The sequence below is a fragment of the Tupaia chinensis genome, unplaced genomic scaffold, assembly GCF_000334495.1.
Source record: "Tupaia chinensis unplaced genomic scaffold, TupChi_1.0 Scaffold143572_1, whole genome shotgun sequence".
Taxonomy (NCBI): domain Eukaryota; kingdom Metazoa; phylum Chordata; class Mammalia; order Scandentia; family Tupaiidae; genus Tupaia; species Tupaia belangeri.
Genome location: NW_006203417.1, coordinates 354,406 through 364,315, shown reverse-complemented (window position 1 = coordinate 364,315; position 9,910 = coordinate 354,406). Strand labels below are relative to the sequence as shown.

Genomic DNA, 9,910 nt, shown 5'->3' with positions numbered 1-9,910 from the left:
GTATGGTCATACCACAATCCATTCTCTTCCATTTCTCCATCCTGTTGAGATTTTGGGCATGCACACCGGTGATCAGTGCTGGGGGCTGGTATTTGAACTGCAGTCAGCCATGTGGGATCTATCTTTCTTAACCACTAGGCTGCGAGGCCAGCCCTGCTTTTGTTTTGATCTGTGTGCAGTAACTACTAACTGTATGTAAAACTGCTTAGAATATTGGTATGATAGATACAAGACATTTTTCTCTTCATTATCATCTTTCATACTCTTTTAAAAAGTACTGAGTGTGAGTTCTGCTCTTAATACTCATAGACACCAAATAGTGGAAGAGGGCAGGAGAAAGTTTCTAGTTCCTTGCTCTTTAACTAAAGGGATATCAGACATTCACCAAGGTGCTAGGTTTTTTTTTTTTCTTTTAAATCTTAACATAGGCACAAGAACTTATGTAAGGCTCCCGTGCCACATTTGCCCCTTAGTGTGACTATCCCTACACATGTATTTATCTTGAGAGCCATCCCTGAAAGCAGTTAAGATTCAGCTCTGCAAAATCCCAGTTGTAACTCTGGGTTATATTTTGTCCACATGGAACATCTCAGGAGCATTTTGCTATAAGAATTCCTAGGTTCCAGTATAGGGTAAATGGATGAACGAAGTACAATTAGGATGACTGTTCTATGTCTTTCTCCTTATAGCTTTCTTCCTCAACAATGTTCACTTGACTTTTTAAAAATCAGTTTTCTCCTCATATGCCTTTCTAATTGTGTGTGTGTGTGAGAGAGAGAGAGAGAGAGAGAGAGAGAGAGAGAGAGAGAGAGAGGAGATGAAGTCCTGACAGTTTGAGACAGGTATATGCAGGGAATACGATTCTGGGATGTCTCCTTTGAGGTGAAGATATTTAACCAAAAGAAAATTATTATTAGGTCGTCAGGAAAGTTAGGGTGTATTTTTCTATGCAAAAATGCATAGAAATGTCATGACTTTCCAGATTACACAGTATTTTAATGGGCTTGCATTTTATAGTTTTCTTTACATTTGTTGTTGTTGCTGCTGTTGTCATCAAGAGAGTTCCTTTATGAAGAATTTGCGAGCTACTGAAACATTTCTTAGGAGCTTTTTGGTAAATTTAATCATAAAATTAAAAAGAATGTGTGTATGTTTATAAAGGCATGTCTCTGATAAGAATGCTGATTTTATAGTTGCCTCTTCTTCTGTACTTTAATTACCACCTTGGCAGCTCTTTTCTGACTTTTCAGACTTGCTTCTTGCTGTCACAGCTCTCTGTAACATCATGTAGATCAGCTGCCTCAGTTCTGAGAGGGTGCTTTTTGAGACATTTTATGTATAGTTTTCTGATGCTCTGACAAAGAGGGTATAGTGGAACCCAGGGAAATGACAACCTTACTAACACATAATGCAGTAGGACTTACTTCTGGCAAAACCAGAACCAAAACCCTGGAGGTCCAGATAATCACCAATATAAAATGATGTTTACAAATGTAATCTTGTTTCAGCAGAGCAGAAGGCCACTTTCTATTGGAATGCATCTTGCAAATGTGGCATCACCCATGTAGTGTATAGCACCAAGAGAGTGTAGGAATCTGGAATGGAGGGCAGCTGACTCTGCAGTGAGCCTTTGAGAAATACCACAGTCCTGGTTGTGAAAAAGATCTGTGTGACCCCTTACGTTTAGAACCTGTGCTTTCTTATTTACAGTGGATAAAGCAACACATACTTTGAAAAAGAATAGTTAATGAAGAAATGTTGCAGGTAATGTGATATGAACTCTATTAATGAGAAGAAAAATATTACTTTGCTGAAGATAGAGTCATGAAGGCTGAGTTTGCCACTGTTTCGTCACTATGTGACTTTCTTCTTGATGGCACCTAGGTCTTTCTGAACTTTGCTGAACTTGGGGGCGTTTTTCAAGTTTGTAATCTCAACGCTTCAGCATTATGTTATAAATACTCTCTGGACACTGTTGAGAGACTGACATCCAGTATCCTCTTTCCACTTGCTCTTGTGCTTGCTGATTTGTCATTCCAGGGTATGGACAGACCCCTAAGCTGAAGGTCTCCCAGAGGAGGATGCCAAAGCTCCATGCGTCACTTTCAGGACGATATCTCCCATAATTAAGAGCTTCTGGTGCTGTCCATTTAATGGGAATCTGCTTTAAGTCAGAAGATGAATACACACCACCATCCTCTTGACGAGACATTCCAAAGTCACTGATTTTCAGAACATTGTTTTCACCTCCAGGCAGTTCTTACAGCAAAATCCTTATGTATACAGTTTTTACTTGAGATATGCCATCCAGAAGCAGCATCTAATGAACATGTCATTGAGTTTTAGCTCATCCTTCTTTCTCAGAAAGGAAAGGAAATCGCCTCCTGGAACCAGGTCCTTAATGATGTAGATAGGCTGTCTTTGTGTGCGAACTCCTATAATTTGACAATAATGGGATGATTACATTGCTTGAGGATTTTTGGCTTGTAAAAATTTTAATTTCAGTTCCTGGGAAAGATCTTCTTTACATGTTTCAACAGCAACAGCAATTTTATCCTTTGATGTGCCCTTAAATACATCATCGAAATTTCCCTTGCCCAATAATTCTCTTAATGTGACATCTTTGTGACTGAGAACACGTTTTTCATTCTCCTTGTTTTGGTAGTACTGATCTCATGATGCTCTTTGCTGGAACATCAACTTTTTTTTTCCCGGCAGTTAAAAAATGGACATAAAATTCACCATTTTAAATTGTGCAATTCAGTGGTTTTTAGTATGTTCACTGTTATGCAGCCATCACCTGTGTTCAATTCCAGAACATTTCTATCATCCCCAAAAGAAGCCCATGCCTGTTAGCAGTCACTCCAAATTCTTCCTTCCTCTAGCCCCTGGAAACCACTAATATACTTTCTGTCTAGATGGATTTGTCTATTTTGCATATTTCATACAAAAGAAGTCATGTAATTTGTGGCCTCCTATGTCTGCGTTGCTTCACTTGGCATCATGTTTTTAAGACTCCTTCATGTCATAGCGTATGTCAGTGCTCCATTCCTTTATATGGCTAAAATAATACTCCATTGTGTGAGTGTGTACCACATCTCTCGTCTAGCCATTCATCACTTGATGGACAGGAACAATGACTTTTAAGTATTAAGATTGTAAGTTCAATATTAGTGTGACTGCACTTAAAATTGATGATGTCAGGATTATACATGGTGTAAACACGATGCTGTATAGAAATGATTCGTAAATTATTTGTCATTTCATGCAAGTATGATTATTTTTTAAGGCCCCTTTTAACTCTGGTTTTATGAAATATGTGAATGTATTTTGAATAAAGTTTAATGCATTAAGCATTAATTTAAAATTTGAATGAGAGCAATGTTTGGCAGATATGAGGTTATTTGCCACATGCTGTAATGATCATGTTCTAAATTTATTTCAATATGCAGTATTTGAAAAATGTCAATACATAATGGAAAGGAAATAAGTATAATTGAGTCAATATATTTTTAAAGCAATTTTTATAATTTAGCAGACATTGCATCTTAATATAAGTCACTATTAAAGTTATGTCCTTGTGAAAAATGTGATGTTATTTTTCTGTTTTTTGATTAATCATGTAAAATAGATTTCTTTGCTACATGTCCTGTTTACTTTTGATAAGCTATTGCTTGCCTCTGTGGAATGTTATACTTGTTGCTATTCCATGCCCCCACCCATCCCTCTCACATATAAAATGTTCAGTTTTTTTTTTTTTTAAGTCATGAGATATTTTATTCTTTTGTGGGGACCTTAATTCAGATCTTTGTTATTGATGGAACTCATTTTTTATTTCTTACATCTCCCTCCTTTTCTTCCTCTCCCCCACTTCTTTTTTCCTTTTTTCTTTTTTTCCTTCCCTCCATCCTTCCTTCTCTTCTTCCCTCTCCTGTTTTTGACCTTCCTTCCTCCCTCCCTCCTTACCTTCCTTTTGTTCTTATCTATCAATATAATCACTTTGTTTCTTTCAGATGAGATTGGAATGAAATTGTTCAGCTGTGACCAGAAATTTATTTTCCAAGTAGATTGCCAAGAATTGCGAATGAAGAGGGCCCATTTGCATCTTCTTAAATTATTCAGTTATCTGCTTTATTGCTCCATATGGGAAACTTAAAATTGTTGAGTTGTGCATTACTGTATTTTACCTTGTTGCTTAGTTTCTACATGTTTATTTTCAGTAATGGCTGAAAGTGTTAACTGTTCCATATTTTTAGCACAATGTGCTGCATATAGTTCCCAATAAGCAATTAAGGTTACATGTGTACAGAATTTCACTTTAGGTTAACTAAATATTGCCTGGGTTTAGTTGTATTTTTTCCAATCTGAAATGCTTCCTTTTTATTGTTTGAAACTGAAAATAAACAATTATTGAACTATTTTGAATTTACCTCATTTTAAAACTCAGTTTTAATTTATTTGGCCTGTTTTTAAGGAGAGTCATGAAAAATAAAGTGGGAGCAGTATCTTATGCAATGCCTAGGAATCTCTTTATATATAATATATATATATATAGTACATGTACAACATTAAAACCTGTTTAAAAAAGAAAACAGTACCAGCACTCACTTGTTCCTTGCCATTTTTTCTTGTAATTATTTTAGACAAGTCATGGGGGGTGGTGAGGAATCAAAAGTTAGTTTTAATTCTACAGCTACAGGAGCTTTGTATTGCCGAACTTTCGTCTGGAAAAGTTTCACAGTGACATTTTTAAAAGAAAAATTTTTTATCTACTGAATTCTACCAGTGTAATAACCTTTTTTTCTAAATAAACAATAGTTTTCTCAAATGATTGTATATCATTGTGAATAGTGTTGCTTATTCCAATAACTTAGCAAAGATAATTCAATAAGGTTTCTACCTCTTTCAGTTTTCAGTCCACAGGCTATGTTGTTTTCAGATGAAAAAATTCAGTACTATGAAAATATCCTGCTTAATTCCCTCTGCACCTGGGTAAACAGTGGGCTGATGCAATGCCTAGAATTATCCATATAGTCTTCTGTTCCTTGGGAAAAAAATGATAACCATGTAAATAAATTTTTTTAGAGAATGACGAAAAAGATACAGTTTTTAAAAAAGATTAAGAGATGCTAAGCATATTTTAGAACTGGCAATGGGGTATGAATCTCTATGTCCCTTTTCAGATGATTGTAATTTGCAAAAGTTTGGTGAGCAGAAAAATTGTGAGGGTAGATCTGTTCAACAACAACAGTACCCATAATGTTTCTGGCATAAAAATATTAGAGTGTTCTTTGAGAAAATGATTTCGACTCACCTCAAAAATCATCTGTTTGAAGAAGATGAAGGAAGAGCTTTCCAGTTGTTAATGTCACATTCACATTATAAAGATAACATGACTGTGGTTTTAAACAGGGTTGCCACCAGGTAGCATCACTATTTTTCCTCCCTGTTCCCCCAAATTATTGAACACAGGTAATCGTTCATTGTGATTTTGCTAGAAATGCATAAGTGATGAAAAGTGATAACTGTGCACAAATAACTTATGTTGGAACTAGGAAATCTGTATTTGTACACTGATAGCTATTTTTGTACATCTGCTCTGTTCTAGGCACAAAAGAGTATAAGAACCAACTCCTGTCTCAAGGGTGCTTCCAATCTAGCTTGGAAAGTAAGGGCCAAGTGAATGCCGTAGGGAGTCCAGATGCTCTAATTTTCTAATTATTGTAAAGGGACAGATAGTAAATATTAGAGGCGCTGCGGGCCATGTGGTTTCTGTTGTAGCTACTCAGCTCTGCCGTGGTGGTGTGAAAGCAGTCATAAATGGATGAGCATGACTGAATTCCAGTAAAAAACTATTTGCAAAAGCAAGTGGAAGCCTGATTTGGCTTGTAGGCTGTATAGTTTGTTGGCACCTGCTATAGAGAGTAAAGAATCCTATAGGTGACTCATTCCAAAAAGATTTCAGCGCCTCTCCACCAGACATACAGCAGTGAGCAAAACAAGTCCCTGCCCTCATGGTGCCCCTATTCTAGTCTTGGAGGCAGACAAATATATGTTAGTTGGAGAGAGGTGTGTGATGAAAAATAAACCTATTATAGGTAGGGAGACTGGGTGAGGCAGAGCTTACCACCATACATATAGAGTTTAGGTGTGAAAAATGAACAAAGTAGGACATTTTTAGGCAATTATCAAAGTATGAGTATTTCATTACCCAATAATGTGAACAGTTTTTTTTTTTTTAAGAGCTTTCTGCTATAGGGCGCGTGCACTCGCCAGAGAGAGACAAGAGAGACAGAAAGCAAGAAATCACCCGCTGGGGAGGTGGGCCACACCGCAATCAATCCCTTCTCCTCTGTTCTCTTGGGATCTTGGGCACACATGCACACGTGCCTAGCATGAGTTTTAAGCCACTGGGTCCAGGACTCAATCTGTGATTGACTACATGGGAGTCCAGTGACATAGCCATTACACCAACTGCTGGTCCCCCTTTTTAAATTTTTTTAAACATTTATTTATTTGTTGTGCTTTTGCGGCCACTGGGTATGGGGCCTGATCCATGGTCAGCCATGTGGGAATCCAGCACCTCAACCACCACACTACCTGTCAGCCCCCAGGAGTTGTTTCTTTGACCTTTTACATGGATTTTTTTTTGAGAGATTTTTGATATAGGGTGCATATGCTCACCAGAAAGGCAAAGACACAGACAGAAAACAAGAAATCACCCTCCAGAGGATGGTCACACCGCAATCCCTTCTCCATTCTCCTCTTGGGTTCTTGGGCACGCATGCATGCACACACATGCGCTCAGTGTGAGTTTAAGCCACTGGGTTCAGGACTCGAACCACAATCGACTACATGGGAGTCCAGCGACAGAGCCATTATGCCAACTACTGGTCCCATACATGGAAATTTGATAACATGGGAGAATCTCTGAATTTTCTGAGTGGTACATAGGCTTTCTAGAAAGAAATTTAGGCTCATTAAAGGCCTTGGAGGTGTTTATGCCACCACCACCCCCCACATTGAATACAAGTCTGTGATACATGTACTTCTCTAAGAGTTTAATTTTCCCCAGATTATCTTTCTGAGAAGAACACTCTAGGCATGTGTGCATGTGTACCTAAAATCTTAACATCTCAAGAGAATGGAGAAGAAGGAATCGTGGTGTAGCCATCCCTCTTGGAGTGCTTTCTCACTTTCTCTCTCTCTCTCTCCATGTGTGTGTCTGTCTCCAGTGAGCAGATGTACCCTATAGCAAAAAAAGTTAAAAAAAATTGAAGGTAAAGGTGGCAAGTTTGTTTTTCTGGGTCTTGTTCTGAAGAAAATTAAAACTTTTAACTCTAAATCAATCTGGAGCCCTTGAATAGTTGGAAGATAGTTGTCTGTCTTGTCAACCTTGGATTAAATGGTAGGGATGAAAATTAGAACAGTTTTCCTTGCTTTACCAAATGATCTACAAGTGATTTGCAACTTTTGAAAAGTTGTATAAGACATTTTCTATTTCAAGGAAGCACTTTAGCCAAAAGTGCATAAAAATCGTAGCCTTATTTTCCCAATTATTATGTAATTGTTTCATTTCCAAAAAGGATTTGTGAAAAAGCATACATTGTAGAGGCCAGCAGGTGGTATAGTGGTTAAGGCACTAGACTCCCACATGGTCGAACAAGGTTTGAGTCCTGGACCTGGTGGCTTGAAACTCAGGCCAAGAGCTTGTGCACGTGTGCCCAAAATCCAGAGAGGAGAATGGAGGAGAAGGGATTGCAGCATGGCCATCCCCCCTGTAGGGTTATTTGTTACTTTGTCTCAGGCAAGCATATTTACCCTATAGCAAAAATCCCTTTAAAAATACAGTATAATATTTTTAAAGTAAATGAGAAAGTCTGATTTCTGAGTGAAATTAATGCTAGAGATGAAGTTAATATCCCCAAAAGTTATACACTTGGGCCATGAATTGACTGAGAAACTGGTAGGCCACACGAAGAAAGTAATGTCGGTTACAGCAATTAAAGTGTCCATCAAATAAAAACCTAGATGGGGTGGGGAAGAATTTTTTTATGACTGATGTGAAAGAAACTTCTTTGCATTCTTAAAGAAGAAGCCATGTTTTTTAGTGAATAAAACAAAGGGATGAATCGGATTGGTCTTGAGTGTTAACTGGTGGCTAATACCTCAGTTCATGCTAGGGAGGATATTTCTAAAATGACAACAAAATGTGTTCCAGGCATGCAGGTCTCTGATGATTGGTTCAGTCCAGGAAAATATTTTTGAGTATTTGGGACAGGGTTTGTAAACTGATTTATGATAGCCTTATTTTTAAGTTTTTAAGGGTTTTTTGTTGTTGTTGTTGTTTTTTTTTTTTTGCTATAGGGCACATTTGCTTGCCAGAGACACAGCGAGCGGGAAAGTGAGAAATCACCGCCACAATCCCTTCTCCGATCTCTGCCTGGGATCTTGGGTACACATGCATGCACATGAGGCCAGCGTGATTTTCAAGCCACCAGGTCCAGGACTCCAACCATGGTCAGAAATGTGCGAGTCCAGGGCCTTCACCACCATGCCACCTGCTGGCCCCTGATAGCCTCATAAAAAAAAAAAAATTTTGTCATAAGAGTGAGTGTGGTTGTCAGTGAGAGAAAAATGGAGAACGGGAGAAAGCACCCTCTAGTGAGGCATGGTCACACTGCAATCCCTTCTCCTCCATTTTCCCAACCTTTTGGGCACTCACATATACCCAGTGTGTTCCACATGGTAGGCCATGTGGGAGCTGACTTCCTTAACCACTAGGCTACAGAGCCAGCCCTGGTTGGCTCTTACTTTTTTATAAGCATGTTTGTAAAGATCAAAAAACCATGTGACCATTGTTTGGTTCCCATGATACAAGTGATAAGAACACAATCCCATTAGTTTTAAAGCTGTGCCTGGCATTTATGGTTTTGTTCTGTTTTCAGTTTTATAGATACTGATCTTTAAGATTGCCTCTAAGGTAGAATGAAGCTTATAATGTTACAGTTGCTTAATATTCTGTCTCATCACTTATCCAAAGTATGGTTTCACTGTTTAATTTGTTCTGTTTGTTTGTTGCTAGAGGGTATACATGCTCGCCAAATTGAGACAGAGAAAGAGGAAGAGGAGAAAGCAACCTCCCACGGGGAATGGTCACACCGCAGTCCCTTCTTCATCTCTTCATACTTCCACAGTTTGGAGCACACATGCACATGGCACACAGCATGTTTCTCAAGCCACTGGGTCCAAGACTTGAGCCACATAGTCGGCCATATGGGGACATCTGCCATAACCTCCAGGCCTTAGAGCTAGCCCTAACTATTTGATTTCTTAAATGAAAATATCTCTAGAAAAACTCTTATCAGGGCCAAAGAGACTATTGGGACCAGAGAATAAAGAGCTGCTTAAAAGATGCTAATCCATGTTGAATACAGATTTCACTTTATTTACAGACATAAGTAGACATGATAATTATGAATAACAATAAAAGCGATATTAGAAGTAGTGTTTAAAGGAAGTGTGACAACCTGAGAAGATACACTTTAAGAATAATTGCTGGGAGCCAGCAGGTGGTATGGTGGTTAAGGCGTTGGACTCCCACGTGGTGGATCATGGTTCGTGTCTCGGAACTGGTGGCTTACATTCTCTCTCTCCAGTCAAATTGAAGAATATAATAAATCAATTAAATAATTCCTTTTTTTAAAGACGTTTTTGCTATAGGGTGCATGTGCTTGCCAGAGAGACAGAAAGCGGGAAATCACCCCCCCTGGGGGGGATGGCCATGCCACAATCCCTTCTCTTCCATTGTCCTCTCAGGATCTTGGGTACGCATGCTCATGCACCCGGTGAGAGTTTAAGCCACCAGGTCCAGGACTCGAACTGCGGTCGACTACATGGGAGTCCAGCG

General features: G+C 38.6%; 1 protein-coding gene and 2 pseudogenes across 1 annotated transcript in view; 2 read left to right on the top strand and 1 right to left on the bottom strand.

Moving 5' to 3' along the window:
- LOC102490014 (THO complex subunit 2-like) overlaps positions 1 to 4,425 on the top strand; it is a gene marked incomplete at its 5' end in the record, with an annotated part of 77,164 nt that extends 72,739 nt beyond the window's left edge. Inside the window, 1 exon segment of the mRNA XM_027766444.1 lies at positions 2,041 to 4,425.
- LOC102489608 (tyrosine-protein kinase Fer pseudogene) lies at positions 1,711 to 4,248 on the bottom strand (annotated as a pseudogene).
- A 727-nt stretch (positions 4,426 to 5,152) lies between the features above and the next one.
- LOC102489201 (gem-associated protein 8-like) overlaps positions 5,153 to 9,910 on the top strand; it is a 26,344-nt pseudogene continuing 21,586 nt past the window's right edge.